We start from the raw sequence: 26,427 nt of genomic DNA on the forward strand, positions 1-26,427 counted from the left end.
GAGGGGTGCTGCTTGTGTCGTGTGCAAGAGCAGTAAAGAATAAGCGCGTCTTTCTCAACGATATATGCATGATTTTCAGCTGCAGTAAAATTAATCTGATCTGCCTCTGAGGATAAACACCACCACGACGACGAAATCAAAGACCCCGCAGAGTCGAGTGGCGCTCTCACAGCTTCGAAGCCCTACCTCGGTGCTTGTTTTAGTGGATGAATCTCAGGGACGCCATTCTTGGCTGAGTCCCGAAGGCGGTGGACACACCGTGGGTGTGTCCACGCTTGCGTCCCCACAGGCGTCCCCAGGTGTGTCTTTTGGGCCCTTTAAGGACGGGCGCGCCCAGATGGAAACCGGGACACAGGACAGAGCGCAGCCCCTCGGGCCGCCCCGTGGCCTCCCCCCCCATCGCTGGAGGGTCTTGCCAGCTCTGCAGAGCTGTCTGCTTCTCTGTCTCACCCCTCCTGCAAAACATTCTGTGATACTCTCTGTGAAGGGCGCTGTATAAATAATAAATTGTATTGTATCATTTACCAAACTTCAAGTGATCACAAAAAGAAACATAATAAGCCTCTTACAATAAAGATAACAAATTCCGCAATTCGCCCAGGGGGCAAGTTAGGACAGTGTCTGTGTGGGCGCGTGGACTGTGCCTCCCTCAGCTGCTTCCACTGGAGCTCTACTTGTTGGTTTTAAACAGCTTGGGGGAGTGAAAGCCCCCCGGACACCAGTGAGTGACTCAGCATTACTTCTGAGCTGCCATCTGTTCTCCATTGGGTGACCTGCCTGAAACTGGCCTTATTCTATGCAACGTGCTTTAACTTGGGCCTTCTGGGGACATTTGAGGCCTTTTGTACTTGTGTTTGCAGTGAAACCACAGTGTCAGGCTCTGCAGTGTCTCAAGTGCGTGTGCTCCTTTTGTGCAGAGGGTCCACACTCAGGAGACCCATGCCCGCTGAGAGAGGCCTCCTGTGTCCCAGGAGGGGAGCGTCTGAGCCCAGGCTGTGGACAGAACACGGTTTATCCGGCTAACCTGCCCCCCACCCAGTGGACTTATCTGCATCTTCCCCGAGAAGCTGGGTGACTACAGAGAGCAGGGGCTTTTAACAACAGTCGAGCAGCAAAAATCCTCCTGGACCCACCGGCCAGAGGTAGGAAAATCATTAGAAGAGGTCGGGCTCAGCAAATACCTTAAGAATAATTCCTCCTGTAATTCGTGACCTTTGGCAGATAGAATCGATAGCGTTAAAAAAAAAAAGCGCGTCAGCCAGACGGCGCGTCCTGGCGAGCGGGAGCTCCTTGTCTTGCGATGTTTGTGTCCTGTCTGCTCCTGAGTGGCAGCCCCGTTGGTGGCGACCTCACTCCCCTTCCTCGGCGCCAGCCCGGGCCACGGGGGCAGCTGTCTCCTCTGAGGCTCACATGGTGTCCAATTCCTCCGTGACGGGACACGTGGGGACCGCCTGAGAGCAAGCTGCCACCTGCCCCGGGACCCCGGGCAGAGGCTGCCCCCGACAGCCTCACCAGGTTGCAGGTGCTGGTCCCACATTTTGTTCCAGGTTCCCAGCAATGAGGGAGACCACAGAGAAAGAAGGGAGGGAGGGAGAGACCACGGGCAAGTCTCACTGTAACTCTTCTACCCAAGGACCTTTTTGGAGACTTTGGAAAATGCATTAAGTTGATTTTCCCCAAACCTAGTTCCTTCCCAAGTGTGGAATGTACTCAGTTTTGGAGTCACAGCAAATGTGTCTGTTTGTTTCATACATGACCGTCCCCCTCCTGCAGCTGGTACTTGGCAAACTCTAAAGCTCTTTGGTTGGGGGAAGTGCACACCTTCTAGGACCCTGGACGTGTGCAGGAAACAGGTGAGGGTGGCACAGAGACCACGGGATTTCGGGATCTGGGTGGAGCCCGTGTCAGGGTGGGGACCCATCAGCGTTGGCCTTGGAGGCTTTACTGAGCAGCCTCTCCCTGAGGACCGTGGCCCTCTGTCCACTCCGCCCTCCTCCCAGCTCCGCCCTGAGCTTGCCTTCTAGACACTGACCTTCCAGATCCAGCCCTTGGCCTTCAGTCTGCTTTGCATTTCACACTGGGGATGCGCCCTGCCCCGCTGGTGCCACTGCTCCTCTTGTGACTGTCCTCAGATCAGTTCATCTGTGCTCTGCAGGGCTTCCTGGCACCTGTGGGCCAGGTGAGCTGAGAAGAGGAAGGGCGGACCCTCCTCACCCTGGAGGTCTGGGTGATATGGGCGGACTCATCCTGGTGGGATGACCACTGTAGACAGGTCCACGGGGTCCTGGAGTTGGATGTACTGGGCAGTCACTAGGGAGACGCGGGGAGATGCCGGCACGAGCACAGGGTCAGAACCCGGATGCGGGCCTGGAAGCCCGGCTCTGTGGCTCCCTGGAGAGTGTGGCCCCTCTGAGCTCCGGTTCCCTGGTGTCAAAACAGACATGCCTTCTGACCTCAGGCGTGTGCGGGTATGGAAAAGCTCTTCAGGCCTGAGGGCTTCACAATGTGGGTTCGTTCACATAAGAACAGGCAGCGAGAGGACTCACCCGCTGCTCCCCGAAGCGCCCATGCCCTGAGGCCTGGGGCATCTCCGAGGGCAGGGAGCTGTCTTGGCGTCCATGAGAAGGCTGTGGGGTCTGTGTGTTTCCTTCTTCTTGTCCCCAGCCCAGCCCTGATGGCTTCCTGGTGACTGGGGCCTTGGGCCGCTCCCTCCTGCCACCTGGCCCCGTGCCTGGGGTTAGGCTCGCGCCCCACGTTTCCACTCGCTGGCTCTCGGGGCTCCCGTTCCACCTCCTTATAGCCCCCGGCACCACGTCACCACCGAGACCAACTTGCTCCTGGTCTTGTCCGTCTCTGTGAGAACATTCGAGTTACTTCTGTGGTTTCCCAGCACCTAGGATGGGGCTGGCAGCGAAGAGCAGCTCTGTGAGAATCTGTCGGATGAATGAACAAGTTCCTATGACTTCTCAGGGGAGGCGGTTGCTGGGTGATAGGACATGAGGGGGATGAGGTCACGATCAAGGTGAGCTGCTTACCCGTTTCCTCAGGATGGGGCGGCGCTTGTGCTCTTGTCCTGAGGGTGGGCTGGGCGGAGGCTTGGCGTGCGCCCGCCTGCCCTTGGCGGCTCCTCAGGTGAGCACGTTTCTTCCTTCTGCACTTGCTCTCCCAACACATGGTCCTGACCCAGTGGCCTGGGTGCATCTTCCTTGGTAACTTCTCTTGAAGGAAGTAGAGAAACAAGGTGGGATCTGGCAAGTCCCCAGGGCTCCGAGCCCTGCTCCACCCCGGCCAGCAGGCCACCCTGGGGGCTTCTCTGAGCCTCGTGGCCTGCCCGTAGCCCAGGGTGCATTTCTGTCGTTTACAGTGAGGCTGGACGACATGGCGGACTGTCCCGAATGACGCAGAGCACAGGGCCTGAGGCTGTATCAGGGCCTGAGGCTGTATCACTGCGGGTGGGCCCAGCAGACCCACTTTCCTGGCCTCAGTTCTGAGCCGAGAGGCAGGGGCCATGGGCTGCACCTGACGGTGATTTCCATCCAAACCGGTCTCAGTAGAATTTAGGCTGTAAAGCCAAGCGCACTTGTGTAGACTGGCTGGGGGTGGGTGGGGGAGGGCAGGAGAAGTCGGTGAGATGTGTGGTCCTGGCGTTCCTCTGCATCGCATCTCGGGTTGGGTACCATGCACGGGGCAGAGCTCTGGGTGCTGTTAGGAAGACCACGGCTTTGGTTTGGGTGTGTTGGATTGAGGCACCGTTATCCTAGGGAGGGTAGGACAAAACTCCAGCTCTGAGCAGTGACCCTGAAGTCAGGCGCCTTGTCTGAGCCTGGCAGGGAGGCTGTGAGGTGCAGGAGGCCAGGCCCGGGGTGTGCGGGGGCCCCGCATGTCGAGGGGCTCCGGGCCACGAGCTCACTTCTCGGGGTGCCCGCTGGGGTCGTGATGCCAGTGCTGACCTCTGACCCCAGCAGGTGCCGGGTGAGCGGACCTCGTGGCCATGGAGGGGTTGGCGGGGCAGCGACGGCCTTGGGCACGAGCTGGGTTTCTAATACTTGTGTTGGTGATAGAGCCTCGCAGCTTGTTGAATTCATTTTAAGAGGCATTGATATTTCCTGTACTGTAATTTACCCCACATTAACTGAAACATTACAGGACCTGTTTTGGGATACGCATGTGTGACTCTCGGTAACGCTAACTAGGGAGAGGTGGAGACATCGAGAGCAGACTGTCCCCTGCACCCTCCCTCGGCGCAAAGACCGACCTGATGTTCTGTGGGAGGGTTGGGCTCCTTTTCCTTCAAAAAGGTTCTCTCTCTGTCTTTGAAAAGGACCAAGGGGTGTGTTTAGCATTGAAACCATATCAAGAGTCGCGGTGAAAATCAACCTGTAATGACACGGTATGGAATTAAAGAGTCAGCGTAGGGGATACGGGAGGGGAGGGATCAACTGGGAGATTGGGATTGACATACACACGTTACTATATATAAAATAGATAACTAATAAGGACCTACCGTATAGCACAGGGAACTCCACTCAATACTCTGTAATGGCCTATATGAATGACAGAGTCACTTTGCTGTACACCTGAAACTAATACAACATTGTAACTCAGCTGTACTCCAATAAAAATTTTAAAAAAGAGTCAGTGTAGCTACAATTTCTATGCTTTGATTATTTATAATTATGGAAATATTTTGGAAGAAAAATATTTTCTGAAACTTATCAACAAATCTAGTATTATCTTCACATCACTAATGCACTGCAAAAAATATCCCGGCGTAAAATGTGAAAGTGGTTTTTTTTCTTTTCTGTATAACTTCCAACGGCACATCTATCACATCGTGAATGACAGGCAGCATTTGTGGTAGAAGCCAGGGGCGTAACGGTGCCCAGGCCGGACTTGCAGCCTATAAAATATTGACAGAGGACTTCAGCTTAGCAGTAACATGAAAATACCTGTAATCGAAGTAGGCCCCGTTGGTTAAGTTTCATCTTATATTCATATAAATATTTCAGCGTTTCTCCCTTTTGCCACATATGATGTTAGAGGCCCAGAGACCAGCAGCATCTCTTTAACATCCTCCAATAAACTGTGTGGTCTCCATGGAGCTAGTTTTCCTTTACTGGACAGACTTGTAGGCATTTTACTTTGAAAATGTCATTTTCCTTTTGTTTCGAATAATGCAGGAAAGGCTTCGTCTCTGTTCAGCCGGTGCCTGTAGAGATGCACCCATGAGCACCTCTGTCTGGTCCAGCTGCTGGCCGTAGCTTGGGGTGGTACGGAGCTCGCATTTCCGTCACCTTTCTTGCGGGTGGAATTTGAATCACCTGGAAACAGCATTTCGGAGTGTTCGTCTGCGGGTCACTGTGCCCAGTGCTAGAAACGCGAGCCGCTTCGGGGTGGGCGTTGCCACGCCGAGCCACGTCCCGGGCCCCACCGGGTGGGGTCACCGTCGTCAGCATCATGGGAGGTCACTGGGTGGTGCCTGTTTGAAATGCGCCTGCAGGGGTCTGGGGGGCCGGGGTGAGGGCGTCAGCGATGGCCTCTCTCTCCTCCTGCTGTCCAGCGTCCAGCCTTCTACACGCCTTCAACCCCAGGCGTGTGGCCCTCTGGCCCCCGTTTCGGAAGCAATACTGTTTTGACCCTTCTCAATGGGATAAAAAGGCACTTTGTCTCTCCAGTGCTTCTGAACATGCGCCACGATGTGCTTGGTGCCGTGTTTAACGTCTCCCCTTTTAACTGGAAGCTCCTGCCGGCATTTGCCGTCTGTGAGGCGAGTGAGGGACCCAGGGTGCGCGAGGGCCCGAGTCAGGACCACCTGCGGTCTGGCTGTGTCCTGGCTCCCCGTGAATGTCCTGTTTCCATCAGTCATGGTTCCGCTCCCATTTTCCCTTTTACCCACTGGTGTGTTTGTCCCCATCTTGCAGTCAAAACGGCCGCGCCCCTTGAAGGTGGGAGCGGAAGAAATTCTGCTGCAGGGTGCGGAGTGGAGGGGAAGCAGCTCCCGCTGTGGTTCGGGGTGTCAGCAGTCAGACGTTATCTGGGGTCCTCAGCGGCCCTTTCCTCTCCCTGCCGTGGTGTGAACCACTTTCCTTCCCGGATAAAGTACGCTGTGGCGACGTACCCTACGGTGACGTTGAAGAGCCTCCCCGGAAATCAGCGTGACTGCAGCACGAGGCGTTTGGCTCGTTTAGTTTCTTAATTTTGAAATCATTTAAGACTTAGAGAAAAGTTGCAAAAATCTTGCGGAGTTCCCGCGTGCTCCTCGCGATGTTGCTGCTGAGCGCTACAAGGGGGCAGTAGTGAAGTGAAGACCTTAACTTTGATGCAGGGCCGTCACTAACCTGCAGACCCTGCCCCACTTCACTGGCTTTCCTAAGGACACCCTTTTCCTGGCTGGGATCAGGCCTGGGTCCCCTGCTGCATTTGGGGTCACAGCTCCCAGGCTCCCGTCTGTGGCACGGGAGAAAGTCCTTGTCTTTCGCGCCCTCGGCACTTGTGACGAATCCCGGCAGCTGCTTTGCAGAAGGTCCCTCAGTTGGGGTTTGTCTGACGCTTCGTCCTGATTAGATTGAAGTCATGCATTTTGGGCAGGAGTGCCCAGGGTGTGGCGTCTGATTCTCAGGGCGTCGTATGGGAAGGCACGTGGTGTCTCTGTGTCTCGCTGCGGGTGAGGTAACCTTGATCTCTCGGTTAAGGTGGCGTCTGCCAGATTTCTCCACAGCAAAGTTACTATCTTTCCCTTCGTAAGAATAAATACCTTGGGGAGGGGGTGAAACTTGAAATTATACAAATACTCAGTTTCTTCTGAAACTTTTCTCACCAATTTCACATCTCATGATGGAGCTTGCCTGTGACCATCATTAATGAGGTGTTGGAACGGTGATTTCCTGTTTCTCTCACTTTTTCTATATTTATTAATTGGATTTTTTTCCTTAAGGAAGTGACACCCCTTCCTCCCATCATTCATGGTGGCAGTTAGGAACCTTTATACTGGTCCTAATATGTATCAGCACAGTTCCTGTATAAAGCTTGGCTGAAAATGTTTGTTGAAATTAAATCTTGTTACCAGGATTCATCCAGGGAATATTCACATGTCCGGCGTCATTTTATTTTCTCTTCAAGTTCACGCACTTCTTTGTGCCTTTGGAACTCAATAATGTGATTGACTGGTGTCCACTTAAAAGGACTATTCTAAGATTTTTGTCCATTTAGAACACCGTCTTGTGATTCAGAAACCAAATATTAATATAAATTTTTTGAAATAATCTTACAGCGCGTCATTATAAGTTCATATATTTAAATAGAGACATGGTAAATCTCTAGATGTAGAAAGCTAAAAAATTGTCAGTGGAATCAGCTAATTTAGAAATAATGGGGAAAAAAGAAACTATTGGAAAAAACATCTTTACAGGCACCATATCTCATTACCCTCAGTCTTTCAAAAAAAATGACACATGGATATTAAAGAATATTTTTGCAAGATGGGGTGAGTTGGGTGTGTGTTCTCCTGCATATAAATGTTTTACTGTCCTTTAGCAGCTGGTCTTAGCCAGGAAGCCAAGATATTTCCTGCTAAGCTTTAAATCAGCTGTTTTATTGAGCACGGAGAATATTTTATTATAATATAATTCTGTACATAAAATATCACATTAGAAGAAGAAGATACTTCCATTCTCCATTTATTTGACTGAGAACAATTGCAAAGAACTCTAACCAGTCAGGAGGATTTGAGGTCCAGATGGGTGGCAGAGGGAGGTCTCCAGTGACCAGACTCCTCAGTCACTGGGGGAAGTTTTGGCAAGTGCACTGAAAGGTCATTTTAACAGCAGGAGAAACAGATGACAGCTAACAGCGGTAAGAAGTCAGAGGGTAGACACGCGCAGGGACCCGCCCTGGGGCAGCCCCATCCAGAGACCGGGTGATGGAGGTGCCCGGCGCAGCCTACAAGTGCCCGCTCGCTTTACTGGGGCAATGCTCAGGGCCGTCTTCTCTGCAGAGCTCCTCCCACACGGGGGTCTCTGGGGCTGTTGCACTGTGGTTGGAGTTCTGCTGTCCCTGTTCACCCCCTCTCAGGAGCACTGCCACGTAAACCCTCTGCTTCCGCATCTCAGAGCCGCGTTTCTGCGTGATAGACATAGAAAGGATTTAATTTTTTGAATATCCCAAGATGCCCCGTAAAGAACCAGTCTCCACTCGCTTACATTCTCAGTATATCGTAAACAGGCTGTAATGGTGCATTTTGCCCGAAATCATGGGGGAGAAACATCAAGGTCCATCTTTTTTAAAAAAGAGAACATCCTTTCTTGCACTTACGCGCTCGTTCTCCTTGGTGACTTTAGCTCATCTGATGCTCTTGTCAGACAGCCTCAAATGTCTCCACACTTTGAAACCCTGGCTGTCAGGATACTTAAAACTTCCTATCCTATTTTCCTGCTGCTTGGATGATTAATAGCAAATAAAGTTTCCAGAGGACCAATCCTGCAGGCTCACCAGCAGTTACCTCTGCTGCGATTCGACCCGCATGGAAGTCCTACTAATGTTTTCTGCACTCTTGTGTTAGGGGAACGGGTAATTACATTTTATGCAAAGAAAAGTTTAGCTGAAGTGTTAAGTCAATACTTCAGAGGATGTGCCCAGAGAACGTGAGGACCACGGACAGCTCCAGGGCTAGAAAAAGGGTCTGAAGACCTTGAAGGGAGGGCAAACTGAGGACCGGGGATGGAAAGAGAGTCTGAATCCAGCTGTTACCTTAGCAACCATCGTTCCCCCGCCCCCCCAGCATCTTCACGGGAGAAAGAAGTTAGCACCTCTGCTCAGCAGACAGGGACGCACGAGACGAGTTGTCCACAGCTGTGAGTCGTCCAAAGACGGCAGGTTGCTGACGGGGGCGCTGCAAGGAATTTCTTCTCTGTTGTCTTATTTTTAGGTGTCATGTTGCCACTGCGATACCATCCTGCCTAGAAATAATGAAAAATGCAAATCCCTTTCTCAACATTTCCCATTTCTCTGCCTGGTTGACACTGTACACTTGTCATTTTATGTTGTCTGATACCTTCCTTCGCTCTTGGGTACGGACTGTCATTAAACAGGTAAACGTGCCCTTTCCACGTGGAGTGAGGCTTAATGAACATCCCACGAACTCCTAAGCCACCGCACACACCGCTTTCCTTGCCGGTCTCCCCAAACGTAATTCGTGCTTCTCCCCTGGCACCTGTCGTGTCACCGTCCGGTTCCTGCGGTCCGCCCTGCCTGGAAGACTTGGTTTCCGAGGGCGAATGTGGTTTTCCTCTGTCTGGCTCCTGTGTTTAACGCAAGGCCGAGCATTTGGCAGGTGTTCATCGTGTGCCACGAAGAGACTGGAGGTGCTTTGAAGTCTGCAGGCACAATGTTCCACGCTGGGGAGGAGCTGTTCTTAGGAAGGTGCGTTTCTTTAGAAAGTGTTGCGCAAAGCTTGAGCAGGAAGTGCGGCCACGCAGTTACATATGCACCCTTCGGATCCTCCCAGTGAGGAGGTGGCCTTGTGGTCTCCAGGCTTTACCCCCGAAGTGGCCAGGAACGACCCTTTCTTTCCCAAGGTCACAAGGCACAGAGCAGGAGAGACCCTTGAGACCGTGCTGGGCCCTCCAGAAACTAACGCTCTCGGAGCCGCAGCGAGTGAGTCCTCTTCTCTGTGGATCAATGCGATTTATCGATCTTTTATTAATTGTTCTAGACTCCCTATTGTTGCGTTCTCGAAGTACCCTCAGCAGACCCTCCTGTGGGTGCTAGTCAAAAGTGCAGAAGCCCAGGCCCCAGGTTCAGACCTGCTGGATCCAAACCCCTGGGTATGGAGTCAGGGGTCTGCATTTTTATTTCCACTCTATGTTGATTCTTATGCACAGAAAAATTTGAGAAGCACAAGCAGCCGTTCTTTTGAATTTTTTTATGCTACTCTCTGCAGAGATGGCTTCAGAGATTTGGGTTTCTTCGTCCACGGTGTAGCGGGAGCTGTTGCCGGGACAGCGTCCACGGGGGGTTCGTTTGCAGCTCTGCACCCCACCCCCTGCATCTCGGTGGAGCCCAGTAACTAGTTCTCACTGACGGAGTGGAGGGGACGTGGCGTCTGTCCCTTCCAGGCCAACGTGATAAGAAGGTGGTGGTCTTTGCCCACCGTGGCTGTGAAGGGCGTCTGAAGCCGGGGAGGAGGGTTACACCACAGGCGGAGGGAGCCTGGCTCCCAGAATGGCCGTGTGGAGGGCGGCCAGCAGCCGACGGAACTCGCCTACAGGATTGCTAAGTGAATGGGAGGCAGATGGGTTAAGCCACGGACATTTGGAAGTGGGTGCAGGTGTGATGAAAACCTAAAACCACGGCCTCGTTCTGGCGGTATGTTGACGGATGGTGAGGTTGGCGCTGCAGGCCAGAGGACTGGTGAGGCCCATTAGGCCCTGGCAGAACGTTTGGCAGAACTGTCGCCCGCAATGTCTTGGAAGGCAGGCCTCCTTGTCACGGAGCCTCTGCGCAGGGGAGTCTTCGGGGAGGCCCAAGACGCTAGCGTTCGCTGGCTGCCACGGCCGTCGCCAGGGAGGCGTCACAAGCAGAAGGTGAGCTCGGACGGTAGCTGGTGGGTTTCAAGTAGAAACGGAAGAAAAACCCAGGTGAGGCATCAGAGCTTTACGGGGTTGGGAGAAATTGCTTCTGGATCCTAAAAGGTAAGAGAGAAGACTGAGAAGTAGTTTGGGTGACGAAGACTTCTCTGTTGAACAGAATGAGTCGCTCTGTGCCAGTCCGGGCTGAGCGCTCTCCTGCCCGTGGCTCACAGGGTCTCAAGGTGGAGGCTGGCGGGTGGGGGGAGGCGCAGACAAGCAGGGAACACAGCGGGCCCGCGGAGTGCGTAAGACCCCCGCCGCTTCTTTCTGGGACCCGGAAGGCCCACGTCGGCGATCCTCCGTGGGCTTTGCTCAGGGAGGGCCAGGACACCCGGACTAAGCGGTCCCGGAGAGCCCAAGCCTAGCGTCCCCATCGGACCCCAAACCTACACAAGTAGGGCTCCTTTCCCCAGCACGACTTCAGATGTGGCCGTGGAGGTGATGGGCCCAGCAGGGTCCCTGAGGTGGAGGCAGGGGCCGACCACACCCGTCTGGGGTTCACAGGCCTCTGGGCAGTGGGAGGCGCAGCTGGGCCCTGATGGGGCATCGTGTTGCACGAGAGCCTGGGGCCTGAGCTGGACGCAGTGAGCTGGGACTTGGGTGATGAAGTTAGGGTCGTATGTGTGGTCCAGGGCCAGAGGCTGTGGCAGAAATGAGCAGTTGTCCCCATGCCTGTGTGTCCCCGTCCACGTGTTACCGTGTCCTCAGACGTGGCTGCCAGCCGGGGGCTGCGTGTCCTGCCCCGTCCGCTACCTAGACATGTCCATGCTTCTGGTTCTTGCCATTGGGATTTGAGAGTGAACGATGCCATGCTGTCTGCGCCGGCTCAGGTGGGAACAAGCACGCGGTCTTCTGCGTCTCGTTGTAGTCGTTGGCTGGAAGAAGAGGAGTCTGGGGCCCAAGGGGACGTCAGAGCCACAAGGGGAGCGTTACTGTCAGGACGCTGGGGAGCCGCCGCGAGGTCACGGCAAGGGACGGCAGTATCAGGCCTGTGCTTTGAAAAGGTCAGGGCGGCGCTGGCGCCAGGCGCCCGAGGCCAGAGGGCGGAGGCTCAGGGTTGGGAGGTCGTCGTGTGCACAGCAGCTTTTGTTGTTAAGGTTGTACGAAAGGAAACGCGGCCCTGCCTTCCCAGGCACTGTTCATCTAGGCGTAGCCTTAAGCAGGTTCGAAATAATCCAAGTGGCACCTTCGGGCACAGAGCACCCCCGTCCGACCTCAGCCCCCTTGTGTGATGTGAGTGGATGGGGCCTTCCAGTCCCCAGCCTCTCAGGGCCAGGGAGGATGCGTGGAAGCTGCCTGAGGACAGTCTAAGGGTCTTGCCTGTCCCGCCTCTGACCCTGGGGTGCCTGTCCTCTCAGGAGCCGCCTTCCCCCAGGTGTGAGCCGCCTGGCTCCTTGCCCTCCCAGCCCTGCACCCCGTCGGCCACGCCAGTCCTCCCTGCCCTGCCCCTGGGGTCCTCTCAGGAGCCGCCTTCCCCCAGGTGTGAGCCGCCTGGCTCCTTGCCCTCCCAGCCCTGCACCCCGTCGGCCACGCCCGTCCTCCTGCCCTGCCCCTGGCTCAGTTTTGTCTCAGGATCCGGTACCGAGGCCACCTTCCCGCCCTCCCCGGCTGCACGGAAAGCCCGCACTCCGGACACGGCCCTCAGCCAGCGCCTTTGTGCTGGAAGCACGTGGAGACGCTGGATAGAGAGCTGGTGCCGGACGGTCAGCGGGGGCGGGGCTTGAGGTGGGTGCCCTGTGGGTCCGAGGACCGAGAAGCTGCCAGGGAGCCAGCAAGGGCACACGCCCCGTCGTAGGCGGCTGTGGTTAAGAAGGAAGGAACAGCTGTTCTTTACGACTGCGTGTGTGGTTTTCCCAAACGGCTACTACTTGTTAGGACGTGAACACACGGCAAGTTGTTTGGACCTGGCCTCTTGATAAAGGGAACGATTTGCTGTTTTGGGGGGCCTAAGGGTGCCGTAAAGATTCACTGCGTACCGAGGGCTGTAGGCAGAGGACATCTGAGACCCTCGATTGAAGGACGGGGTGGGGATGGGGGGACCCAGGTCCAAGCGTCTGGGAGTGGTGACCCTCTCCCCCACCCCGAGCTGCTCTAGGGACCACGGTGCAGCGGGGTCTGGGAGAGCCGAGTGCCAGGGGCTGCAGGGATGAGGTGAACCCACCAAGGACCAGGGAGGCTCCAGCCCTGCCCTCTGTCCACACCCACACTACCACAGGAAGGCGGCCCAGGAAGCTGCGGCTGTGCCAGTGCCACCGGACACCGCGTCTGGCCTGGGACGGTGGCCACGTGCAGCCCCTGCATCTGATCCCCTGGCCGCCAGGCTCCCTCCCCTCAGGTGCTCAGGCTCAGCTGATCAGCTGTTTCATCAGTCAGCGCTGGGCTAGGACACATGAGAGGTGTTTGAGAGCGAGGGACACTTTCCGAGAGAGACGGGTCACCTGCCCGGAGAAGGCTGCGCAGGGCGTCGCTGCCCCTTGGAAGGAGTAACGTTGGGAAGGAGTCCTGGGGGCGGGGGCCCGTATCCCAGACCAACAACACAGAAGGTGCTGCCCCTCCAGCAGGTCTTCCGAACGCCGTGATGAGCCGTGCTGGGGTTCAGCAGCGCCCTCACCGAGCATCTTCTTCTTTTTAACAATAAAAAGGCCGGCTCCTGACTAAGTGCTATGTGCTCTACAGGGACGAATCCTCGGATGGGAATTGCCAGGAGGGACGCCTGCCTCTTGGGAGCTTTGGCACAGCTGGGGGCATGTCCACACCCATTTTGCTGCGGGATTGACTCTGGGTCGTGAACCTCCGCGGTTTTCTTGGTGGAGATATTTGACTCTTGAAATGCTCGGGGGTGGGATTTTGGTAAACTTTGAGATGATAAAAATTGGAATAGGTTCAATTATGTATAAGTCCATCAACAACAATCAAATTAAAACAGTGAAAATGGGCCAAATTCTTCCATGCAAGCCAGTCTGGTGTTATAACTAAAAATCCAAACCCAAACCAGACCGAAAGAATACATTGGAGACTGAAAGGCCATGCTGATAATTTACAGATAAAATTTGCCAGGTCAGCGAGACCATCGTGAACAAGAGATCACATGGACCACACAGTAGCTCACTAATTTGTTAAATATTTATGCTGAGAAGAAACGATAACTTTTCGTTCGTCAATGAAGGTACGAGTTATATTAAATGGTTTTGTCATAAATATAACCCCCTAGAAGCACTTGTCTGAATTCCCCTAAAGTGAGGAAGTCGCTCATCACAATTCACGCGTGCGTTCAAATTGCTAAACGCAAATACCTCCATCCTCGCCCCCAAGAAAACCCTCCTAAATGAGCGGTGGTTTCTGTGACTGCTGACAAGTAGGACGGAAGCTCGGGAATGCTGGTTCGCCGTGCTCAGTGCTGAACGCACACCGAGTGGTGTGGGGTTTTGCTGGTTCGCCGTGCTTAGTGCTAAGCGCACACCGAGTGGTGTGGGGTTTGCTGGTTTGCCGTGCTCAGTGCTGAACGCACACCGAGCGGTGTGGGGTCTGTAAGATGGATGCCATTTACCTGTTCAGATCATGGGCCAGTCCGGATTTTAGGCCATGGGAGATTTCTCTTCCCAGCCTATCTTGATGGCTCGTGTGCGGAAAGGCCTCTCTCAGCCGACAGCACCCCCAGGATGGGCGGGGGTGAGACGCTGGCTCCCCCAGGACGGCAGGGGAGGCGACTGTCACACCCGTGACCTCTGCGTCCTTCACCTTCCTCACCACCACCACCCCCCGCCATTACTCTCTGGACGTTTATCTGCCATCATGCTTGCCTTCCGTGCGTCTGCGTAGTTTTACCTTCACACTCACGTGTCTAATTTCTACTTGTTGTCGGTGTGTGTGTGCGCGTGCCTGTTTGTCTCTTAAAAGAATATCTCCACGAGAGAGCGGTTTCTTGACAACTGCTTTCTGATCCAGGAGATCCTCAGCTTTTTGAAAATCAGTGACGCCAGGGCCAAAGACAATGACCCCCTTCCTGCCACCACGCGTTCACCTGACGCTGGCCTCGTGCGGCGCCCGGGGGCTGGCCACCGGCTCCGCTGTCTCACAGCTGCGCTATCTGAGCAGGGACAGGATAGTCTGGGACGTCCCGGAGACACAGTCTTGCCGATGGAGAATTTACATCTTAACAACGTCACCAGCTTCTGTATCCACTGCGCACTTTCCGTCTCATCGACCTTCCTGGTGAGGATGGGAGACGGGGTGGGGAGGGGAGAGAGTCCCAGAAACAACTTCTGGCTGAACATGCATTTTGTAGCAAAGACCCGGACTGGACTTCTGCTCTTGTCCAAAATAGAAACCACTGCATTCTTGGTTGACATTCATTGGAAGGTGAGGATTGAGGGTTAAATTAAATTAAAAACTAAACTATAAAGTTTATTTACGTTTAAAAACCATGAAGCTGTAGTTTTGCCCGGAAATAACCAGCGCTGGGAGGCGCCCTTTCTCAGCTGACTGCAGTAACCAGGTTTCCAGGAGGCAGAGTCACCGCGGACGGGCCCTGAGCATCTCGGAAGCGCTTCAGGCCCCTAGATCCTGTGGGTGGGCGGATGACGGGGACCCTCCCCAGGGCCTGCTCTCCTGTGTCACAGGCCACGTGAGAACCTGATCGCATCCTTTTGTGAAACAAAACGCAGTGTGAGTTTCTCGTTGCACCTGCACGGAGGGTGGTGGCTGAGGAAGGTAAGTAGGGACCATGGGGGCCCCCGTCAGCCCCTCCCGACTGAGATCCCTGCTCTGCCTGTGGCCCCGTCCACCGGCTTCGTACTCACTCTAACTTTGACCTCATCCACAAAGACAGGAGGATGAACCCTGCAACCTGAACAAGTAAAGATTTTTTTACAAGGTGGTGACAAGGTTTTGAGAATTCTATTTGGTTTCTGGGTAGGGAGGAAGTTTTGGGGGTTCTGGCCCTGAGTCCCAGAAGCATCTCCTGAGCACATTGCAGGTCACGTCAGCTAAATCCCGGACCGTTGGTAACTTGAGGCGAAAGCGGGTCCCTCTTCATCGAATACCTGAAATCTGCCGTGGAGCCAATCACATCTCTCAGAAGTGCCCCAGACATGGGCACCTCCCAGCCTCCCAACCTCCCCAGCTCTCTATCTGCTCGTGGAGCCAATCACATCTCTCAGAAGTGCCCCAGACATGGGCACCTCCCCAGCCTCCCAACCTCCCCAGCTCTCTGGGTATTTTTGGTTGCGCTAAGAACCAAATCTCTTCTCCCCAAAGGCGCACTGTGGTACCCACAGAGGGGCTCGGCACCAGAAGGACCACACCCCGTTAAGATGGAGCCGCTCGCCAGGTAATCCGTTTACCTGTGCAGTGCTAGAAATGGGACCTGGCCATTGTGGTGCTTAACAGACTCAACTATCCTCACATTAACTGGCTGGGGTATCGTTCCATTCATTCAAAATGAATTCAGTTCAAATTCAAAAGTGCTGTGATGGGTCTGGAAGCGTTTCCTAACGGATTTTGCAGCACGGATGTACTTCACGTGTCATGAAGAAATGCCAGAAGCAACCAAAGGGGCTGAGGAATAAGAATAAAATAAAAGGAGCTTCATGACCATTGTGAAAAATGTATGGAGTGCAGCTGGCCTGGAATTCTAGCAAGTGGACCTGGCTGGAAGCAGCCAATGAGACGCGTGCACTTCCCTTCCTGCGCTTGTGAATCACTGCCGCTGAGTGCTCCAATGTTTACACCTTAGCGTTGAAACTGTGCAAAGCTGTGATCAAAAATGACGTTGCTGTTAATTGGAAATGCCCCTCTAAGCCTGGAGAAATTAGTCTCAGGGCGAAGAAGGGAAGGTCTGCCCCAAGAGGTCAGCTACTCTGTGGTTTGGAAAGGGCGTCTCCGCTGACCTGGAGATTTATTCAGGGCTCACAGCCCGATGACAGGAGGAAGAACAGGCTCCTTTCAAGTTGCTCTGTACGTTGACACACATATAATTTAAATATTTATCCACTGGGAGAGGCTGCAGTGCGGGGCCCACCGGTGCCAACGGGACCGGTCCTGGTGGCGGAGTCGTGCTGACTCCGGTTGCTTTATGCCCCCGACTGAATAACACACAGCCCTTTTCTCGAGAGACCCCCACTATGATTTCAAAACACATCAGTTTCAATTAACTCTGAGGAAAAAAACGTGATCACTAATTCTGGGCTGTAGTTACTTATTGTGGAGCTGGCTCTCTGAATTTGAAAAAGGTTTGATGGAGACTTAACCAGATGACACACAATAATGGAAGATTTTTTTTTTTATACCTGGAGTGATACAATTGCCAAATAATGTGCTATTTGGCTCCTAAAATAAATCCCAGTGCCAGAACCTGTGCACTGGAGGAAATCTAAAACAGTGGTGAGCATGACATGGACCAAATCGGTCTCCAAGAGTGAAAGGCGGTGGTTTTTGTAGATGCGCCTTATTTATTTTAGCTATTCGAATGCAGATCTTATCATTGGTTTGCCACCCACACAGTCAAAGGCCAGCAGACCCCTCCTTAGAGACGTGCTGGGAGGGGCGGGGTCCCTCGGGGGTCACGTGCACTGGGAAGCGCGGGGTCCCGGAAGCAGGGCGGGCTGCTAGGCTGGGCAAGGCTGGGGTCGTCTGTTTCCTCAGGATCCTGCTGTCACTGTGCCCAGCACCGGTCATCTGTAATCCTGTGTCTTGTTTTCACAGTTCCTGAAAAGGGTCAGCGTAGGCACAGCCCTTGTTAGCTCTGGCTGGTCGGGACTCATCAGGAAGCTGTATCTGCGTTACACTTGTGTGTGTGTATACAGCCCAGAGGTGCAGAGTTTCCAAGTTAGTTTCACTCCCGATTTAGAGTTTGGACAACGTGAGCTTTCGTCAGAGAGAAATGGAGAAAAGGAAAGACGCTAGAAGGCTGAGTCGGGTTGAGCTTCTTCACTGTTTGGAGCGGCAGTGCGGCTGCCTGGCGTTAACCTCTGTGGACGGGGTTCCTCACGCTGGCTCTGTCCCCCCACGGACTCTGGGTGCCACGACCGTCAGGGTGGCTGGCAGACAGAAGGGGTCACGGGGGGAGAGGGGGCCCAGCAAGGGGGTCTCCTCTCCCTCCGCCTTCATTCTGGGCGGGCCTCAAGCTCTGGGTCCAGGTGGGGCTCCTGAAAGACCCAGGTGACCCTTCGGGCCACTTCCTACGGGCGCCGGTTTGGGGACGTCTGGGTGACGGATGGGGATGCCCGGCCCGACGACAGGTGCTGAGGCCGACTCCGGAAATCTGAGACAAGTGCTGCTGTAAACTTGTCGCTGGGGAGTGTCTGAAAGGAGAGAGAGGAGGAGAGAAACCCTAGCGGGACCCACGGGTTGGGTTCTCTTAGGCCCCGTGCCTCTCACACTGGGGGTCACTCGGGCCCAGATGCCATCTCTGCGGAGAAAAAGTTCTAGATTATCGGTTGAGTTTCCAGCGACAGGATTCCTTCTTCGTTTTAGATTATTTGTTGCTGGTGTAGGTACTTGCTCTGCAGTTTGGTCCCTCACGGCTGCTTACCAAGACCGTGGACGATCTTAAAGGGTAGGTGACCTCTTGGAGTGTCAACTAACTCACCGTAGAGTTTGATAAAACAAGTGACAAAGAGCCATCCCTCCTCCCCCCCAAACACACACTGGGGGAAGACGGCCCCTGTCTGGGGATGTCCTTAGACATGTTTCAAACCTGTGCGCCGCACGCGGCGGGACGGGGCGGGGCAGAGCCCTCGACCCCGGGGAGCGGGCGGGGGGACAGGGGCCTGGGAGGACAGTGGGAAGGCAGCGGCTGGGGCCCTGCAGTGACCTGACGCTGCCGAGAGAAACAGCTTGACCAGAGTGCTGGAGTGGTCAGCCGCCCGGAAACGCTTCTGTTTTATGGAAACGCACCACCAGCTTGGAGTGGAAGAGCCCAGCCTCCTGTGGGCACTGGGAAGGCGGTCCTGTTTGTTACACCCAGCAGCTACCTCCTGTTGGGAAGGGCAGAGGGGACCTCTGACTCCCAACTCGAGGATCCTGGGGGTGGCCTCTGGGTCATGAACCACAGAAGCTTCCCCTCCCCTGGTCCCCTCTTGCAGCAAAATAATACTTAAAAAAAAAAAAAAAGCCCAATTTCCAATAGATAAATAGTAATTACAATGCTGATTGCATAAGCCTAATAGAAGCTGAACTGATTTTCAGTGCAGGAAGCTCAGGGAGCTTGCCTTTTCCAAAGCAAGGAGCACAGCCCCGGCAGCTGTCTTACTTTTTTTTAAGTAATATTTTCATGCCTACGAGCGATTTGCTGTTTAAAAGGACTGATGAGCACAGTTGTTCCCGCCCCACGTGCCTTCCCGGGGCTGACACACTAGCCCAGCGCCATCCTGTAAGCGTTAAATCTACCTGCTTCCCCAGTTTCCTGATGTGGCCTTAGTAACTCAGCTCTGTTCACCCATGTGGGAGAAGGTGACTGACCAGATGTTCTGATTTTTAGAAGATCTGTTGGGGTCACAGCAATTTCTGCTGGGAGATTGAATTGTCCCAGATTTTCCTGCTGAGAGCCGAGAGGTCCAACTTGCTGGCAAAGTGCAGTTGTTCCGTTACCTGGGAGCCTGGGAGGGGCGGGAGGGAGGAAAAAGTCTCCAGAGCTGAGCTGAGCACAGACTGACACGTGAAAGATGATGGATGGCATTTCTGATGCCATTTGTGGTCAAATGGTCGAGCCTGCCTGAGATGGTCCAGAGCCAAAAAGTCGAGAGGGGGGAATGTCTGTGTCCCCTGGGGCGGGGCTCGCACTCCCCTCCTGGGTTGGCTGGGGTTCCCTCCCCTGGGGTCTAAGACCGGAGAAGAAGAAGGGGAGGCGCTGTGAGCCATGACGTGCCCTCCTGCAAACCCACTGGGTGCAGAAGTGAGCCCCGTGTCGTGCAACATAAATCCCGTCCGTAGGACGAGAGGGTCTCTACCTCCTGAATACAGACCGGAGGTTCTGCATGGCCCCAGGTAAGGCCGGGGTCAACAGTCCCATCGACCAGACGGCCCCTCCCCCCACCCGCCACGTTCCCTCCTGACGACAAAGGCCGCTTGCTTAGTTACCCGAAGGCCTGTTGTAATATTTTCTTTCTAAAGAGATTCGGAAGCCGCCTGCCAAGACTTCGGCATTTTCTCTGCAACGAAGCGCTTCAGGCCCAGTGCTGGAGCTCACGGTTCCGCCGTGGCCAGGAGATGGGTCAGGAAGCACGGGATCCGGGCAGAGATGATGATCGATTTAATCACATAATCAGCAGCCCACACTTCAGGCTAAGATAGCAAATCCATAAGAGCCTCCCGCATCCCCACCTTACAAATTCCCCCGCAAACACGGTGTGCTCGGCAAACACGCGGACCGCAGGGTCAGCTTCACTCCGAGGCCGGTGGCTGCGCCTGGAGCTGAAATATGCTGGGAGTTAAATGTTATCAATCAGCGTGAGAGGCCTGTCTGCTAACATAATGCCATTGGCAGGAGGATTAGAGGATGCTTTCTTGCCATAATCTAGAAGCATCTTTCAGACAAAACTCTGTGGGAAATCAATTGCGTGCAAGGAGCTGCCTGCGAGGTTGCTGGGTGTCACATGGAAGGGACGTGGCCCTGTGGTCTTACCGTGGCTGCTTTATCTGGTGAGACCTGGGCCTTTGGTTCTGGTCACATCCAATGCAGAATTGGTGTTCCCAATTCAAGTATGGGTGGAAATGGGCGTGAAGCCACCTCCTCAGGGCCGGTGAGCACCCTCGGGCCCCTCCTCCCGTGCTGGGGCCGCAGAGCTCAGGCCCCCCTGACGTTCTCTGGCTGCCACTGCGGAGCTGCCGTCAGCTCCAGGTGGCTGCAGTCTGGTCGCCACAGGGTGGCTGGGGTCACCGTGGGAGCACCTGCACTGCGTGGGAGGCTCCCGGGCTCTGGTGGCTCCACAGTGGTTCAGGAGGTCCCCGAGCTCCAGCGAGGACGGAGCGAGGGGAGCAGGGCCTACACCTCAGTACACAGGATGCTCCCGCCGCAGGCGAGGCCGGTCACGTGGCCGGGCCCTTCCTGGAGGGCACGCTGGCAACGTGGCTGTGTGCACAGAACCTAGAGCTGGGGGGTAGGGGGAGCAGGGCTGGGCCAGCGCCTGGTGACATGGGTGGGGACGGGCGGACCGTGCTCCCCCTGGTCTCCAGCACAGAGGCACACACAGGGGGCTGAGAGACCCCGTCTAGGGGCGTGTCCAGCCTTCACCCCAACTGAGCCAGGCGTCAGGACCCAGAGAGCAGGGCCGGGAGCTTGATGGACAGGGGCTGGGGTCACCTGCAGAGCAGGCAGGGAGGCCCTGGGGCCGTGGGGCGCAGGTCGCCAGGTCACAGGCTCATCAGTCACAGGTCACAGGCTCACAGGTCACAGGTCTTTCATCTCATAATGTTCATTACATTCCAAAATATTCCTTCTCTTTCTCACCTGTTTTAAATTATTTTCTCTAAGTCTTACCTTCTCCCCCATCTTCACACTCCGGGAACGATTCTTTGAGGACTGTGGTGACTGCAGGCTGTTTGGGGGTGGACAGCCTCAGTGGGAGGACGGGGGTCTCCTGGGTGAGAGCGGGTCCTGGTCAGCGGCTGCGGCGCTCAGGGTGCCGTCCCCACCTGGGCCCCGCGCAATGCCCACAGGGGCTGAACTACCCCTCCTTGTCTTGACCTCCACCGTCCTTTCCAAGAGGAGTGTGAACACTGTAGGTAAAATCGACAACGCGCTTTTGGAAAGTAGAGTTACAAGCAGAGGCAAGGCCAGCAGCTCTCGTGGAGGAGCTGATGCTCAGGGACACGTCTGCTTCGTCTGCCTCAGGACGGGTGGTGGCCCAGCTCCAGCCCCGGCTCAGGACCAGAGACCGTCACTTCTGATGCTGGGGTGTCTCTGCTGATGCTTTCCCCTCCGGCCCACAGAGAAAGCCGCGTCTGCGGGGCCGCCCGTGGCACACGGAGCAGCAGGTGGGAGAGGGCGCCCCCAGTCCCTGGGCTCCTGTCCCCCCTCCAGCTGTCCTGGGGACACCTGCCCAGGAAGCTCCGCACAGAGGCCTCACCTGTGTGGGTTACCAGGGCAAAGACACAAAAGGGAAAAGGAGAACGAAGACCGTCTGCTCTTCCTTCCCCAGGGCCTCAGCTGGAGCAAAGGTGAACCGTGTGAGTCCCTGCAGGCGTGGCCCGCCTTTCCTGGGAAACGGCCAGATGGGGCCGGGCCCACTGAGCCTCGGGCCTTCTGATTCTCTTTCCACTTTTTCTGCTGTGGTCAAGCTCCTTCGGCAGAGCAGGCCTGGCAAACCCTCTGGTGGACGAGGAATTTCTTCTCTGTTTGAAAAACACAGGAAGGCCCCAGGCAAACGGCCAAGTGTACGAGACCGAGTGCGTCCCGATGCGTCCGTGCCTGTGCGTTGCTATTTCTTCTCCTTCCTGAGGCCCAGGCCCGTTCTATATAAATTGCTTATACACATATAAGTGATGTTATCTTGAAAAGCAGAAAAAAATACAGAAAACTGCAAAGGTGAATATAATAAGTTCTCAACGCTGTGTGACCCCAACAGACAGATGCTAATGTTATTTCCCTTGCACTGCGGTTGTGGACAAATACTTTGTTCTTACACTGAAATCTCTTCGTTTGGATTAAAAGTGATGACTCAGCTTCTACCCTGTGACACCAATGGGCCTGAGGTGCCACTGGGAGCCACACTTTGAAGTAGAGACAAAGTGACGTGTGTGGGGACTCACATCCGCAAAAGCCTGTTCGCAGATAAAATGTCCGGAGCAGCCTCACCCGACGCCCAAGACGTGAGGCTTCAGGAGGACCCTGCGTGATGCCCTGGAAGGCTTCACCCTCCGAGGACCCCCATCTCCACCACTGGCCCCTAGGACAAGGCGGTGAAAATCACCCAGTTGGAACAGCAAAAACAAAAAAAAGATTTGTTAAAATGAGGATAGTTTAAGGGGCCTCTGGGACAACATGGAGGGCACTAACACTGATATTAAAGGGGTCGCGGAGGAGAGGAAAGAGAGAAAGGGACAGAAAACCTATTTGAAGAAATAACGGCTGAAAAATTCCCTAACCTGGGGAAGAAAACAGATGTCCAAGTCCAGGAAGCACAGAGAGTCCCAAACAAAATTAACTAAAAAGGTCCATACTAAGACACATCATAATTAAAATGTCAAAAGTTAAAGATAAAAACAGAATCTTAAACGCAGCAAGAGAAAAACCACTAGCTATGTATTGCACAGGGGAACCCCCATTAGAAAAACCACTAGCTATATATTGCACAGGGGAACCCCCATTAGATTATCAGCTGATATTTCAGCAGAAGCTCTGCAGGTCAGAAGAAACAAGCACAAAGGGATGAAAGGAAAAAACCTACAACCAAGAATACTCTACCCAGCAAGGTTGTCAATTAGAGCTGGAGGAGAGATAAAGGGTTTCCCAGACAAGCAAAAGCTAAAGGAGTTCATCACCTCTAAGTTGCCCTTACAAGAAATGTTAAGGGAACTTCTTTAAACAGAAAAGAAAAGGTCATAACTAGAAACAAAAAAAAATTCTGAAAGAAAAAAGTCTCACTGGTAAAGGCAAACATATAGTAAAGATAGTGGATCAACCACCTGTAAAAGTATAAAAGTTAAAAGACAAAAGTAGGAAAATCACCTACATTTAAAATAATTAGTTAAGCAATACACACAACGGAAAGAGGTAAAATATGACGTCCAAAACATAAAACGTGGGGAGAGCAGAAACGTTAGTGCTTTTAGAATGTGCTTGAACGTAAGTGACCATCAGCTTAAAGCACATTGCTACATACACAGGTTGTTATATGTGAACTTCATGGTAACCACAAACCTCCATTATATAGACAAAAAATGAAGAGAAAGGGATACAAACATAATACTAAAGAGAGTCATCAAATCATAAGGGAAGAGAACAAGAGAGGAAGACAGAATGAGAGAACTAGAAAAACAACCAGAAAACAATCAACAAGATGGCAATAAGTACATACCTATCAATAATTACTTTAAATGTCAATGGACCACATGCTCAAATCAAAAGACAGAGAGTGGCTGAATGGTTACAAAACAAGACCCAAATCTATGTTGCCTGCAAGGGACTCACTTCAGAGCTAAAGCCATTGATGGGTGAATGGATAAAGAAGAGGCTTTTATACACCATGGAATATTACTCTGCCGTAAACAATGAAATCTTGCCATTTGCAACACCGCGGATGAAACTAGAGGGCGTTATGCTAAGTGAATGAGTCAGAGTAAGACACTGTGTGATTTCACTTACACGTGGAATCTAAAAAACAAAACAAATGAACAAACAAAACAGAAACAGGTTCATAGATACAGAGAGCAAACAGGTTGTTGTCGGAGGGAAGGGGGTGGGGGTTGGATGAAATAAGGGAAGGGGATTAAGAGACACAAACTTCCAGCTATGAAATAAACAAGTCCCAGGGATGTAGTAGGTCACAGCTTAGGGAACATAGTCAGGAACATTGTCATAACTTTGCATAGTGACGTGGTAACCGGGCTTAACCGTGGTGATTGCTTGGTAACGCACAGAAATGTTGAATTGCTATGTTGTGTACCCGAAAATAATACAGTATTATGTCAACTACACTTCAGTAAAAAAGGGAAAACCAGTAAGCAGGACATTCTGTACTGTCTTTGCCATTTCCTGGAATCCATAGTTATTTCCACATAAAATGTTTTAAAGAAACTAAATCCTCTCCCACCTGGTTTGTGTTTATTTTGCTTACTCAGGTCTGCATATGAAGCGGGACCTCAGGGTGGGGACGGTCATGGGGGCTGAAGTTCGGGGGCCTCACTCAGACCAGGCCTCCCCCAGCTTCACACTGGAGCACTTTCACGCTGTTCTAAACACACTTCTCAAGCGTAGGAATTTGGTGATGTAAGTATTTGAAGGCTACCGAGTCGCATTTTCTCTGAACGTGGCTGCCCCGGCCTGCCCACTGAGTCCCGGTCTGGCCTCCTCATGTGCGGGATTTTGTGCTTCTCTCTTCGTCGAGAACACAGGTGCGTGGGCTGTGTTTCAGTCGGAAGGTCCTGACTTCATGCGCCGGCTCATCAAAGAGAGAAGGGACAGGTGCACATCAGAACGGGCCTGGGGGCGCCGGGAGTGGGGAGGAAAGGAAGATGCAGAGGAGAGAGAGCCGGCTCCGGGCTCCCGTTTATGAGGAAGTCTGTCTGGCGCGTGGACGGCTGGCGATGCGTCTTGGAAGGTTTTTTTTATTATTTGGAATTTGTTTCAGTCAATATACTTACTTCTCTGATCATTTTCTCCCATCCAAAAAAAAAAAAAAAAAATTACGCTTATGAACAATTCTGCTTTATTGTGAGTTACTTTTATTCACAGATTATGTATGTGTTGCATAAGTTTGTAGATCTTATAGGAGATGAACTAAATTTGCATGAAATGTCAAATCACCGACCAAAGACAAATGAAGTTTGTATATTTTCATGCCACCCCGACCCCTTTCCGATGTCTTTGCCCAACTAGCTAACCTCATCCACACACCTCTGGAAACTGAACATGCAAACATCCATATGAAAATATTGTTCTTAATGGCGAAAGTTTTCTTTAAAGCAAACTTCTGTTAATAGCATGGTTTCTTTCAGTCGTTTAAATACTCTGCGTCCTGGAGAAACAGAAAGGCTAAATTCATTAGGGATAAATTATTAACTTAAATCTTCAAAGCCAAAGCTTAGAAGAAGAAAAGCTCACCAATGGAGAGCGCGGCACAGCGGTGCGTAACTTCAGAGCATTGCTTGTGTATTATTACAGCTATTATAACTAATTGATGCGCTAGCCGTTAATTAGTAGCCTGGGTTCTCCAAACGCTGTGAAGGACAATTATGCTGTGCCGCTTTCGAAGGGCTCCGTGTTTGGGGGAGATATTTGGCTATACCTCTGCGAGCCATCCTCTGGTCACCCTGCTTTCCTCCTGGCGCCCAGCTAAGGCAGAGAAGGTAAACAAAGCACCTAAATAACCTTGCAGTTGTCATACTCCACACTGTCCTCTGTTGCCTTTGCCCAAATAAAACTCTATTTATGGTTTTTGTTTATTTAGTGGTGGGCAAAAGATGGAGTGAGTTGAAGGAGATCTGGAAGCAGCAGACACCGCGGCAAAGGCGCGACATGCGGGCCGGGTCTGAGCGCTTGTCATTCGTCAGCGTGTCCGGTGGTCCCACCCCCAGAGCCAAGAGCTCCAGCGACAAATTCAAGGGACCCGTGGGGTGACGGCGTGGTTACGTGTTCACCCCACCGAGACCATGCGTTTCTCTGGACAAAGAAGACGGGTTTAGGGTTAGCACATTGTCCCGGGGGTTCCTGCTTTATTCCACGTTGGCTTTGCTTCCCCGCTTTTGTGCTTTTAGATCACGTGCACGTAACCAGCTTGATGGGGATGGAGAGGTCCCGTCTTAGGACGAGAGCCGTGTCTGCAGACACCAGGGCAGCCGCAGACCCAGGATGGCATGAACGTGCCTTGCTCTTTTCATGCCAGTTTCAGAACAGTAAAGACAGCGTGTGCATAGACCATCTTTAGGTTAAAGAACAGATTTTTCCTGGCCATGATTTTTCTGCTTCCCGCCTCGTGCCGAGTGGGCGGCACCACGGCAGGCCCCCGGGTTTCACGCCCTTTGACCAGAATACGATGCAGGTGTGAGATCACACGACTACACGACCTCCCGACATGGGGGATGTGGCCCGTCTTCACCCGTCCTGAGTAGATACTGTAATGCCCCTTTACACATGAAAAAGCTG

General features: G+C 53.3%; 1 long non-coding RNA gene across 2 annotated transcripts in view; it reads left to right on the plus strand.

Moving 5' to 3' along the window:
• The window catches only part of LOC117196671 (uncharacterized), a 198,946-nt gene that overhangs the window by 65,122 nt on the left and 107,397 nt on the right, over positions 1–26,427 (plus strand). For both annotated transcript variants that reach the window (XR_007471912.1, XR_004476955.2), the window contains exon 3: positions 918–1,142. This is a non-coding gene — a long non-coding RNA (uncharacterized LOC117196671). The remainder of the gene's footprint in view (positions 1–917; positions 1,143–26,427) is intronic.

Source organism: Orcinus orca, chromosome 15, assembly GCF_937001465.1.
Source record: "Orcinus orca chromosome 15, mOrcOrc1.1, whole genome shotgun sequence".
NCBI lineage: Eukaryota > Metazoa > Chordata > Mammalia > Artiodactyla > Delphinidae > Orcinus > Orcinus orca.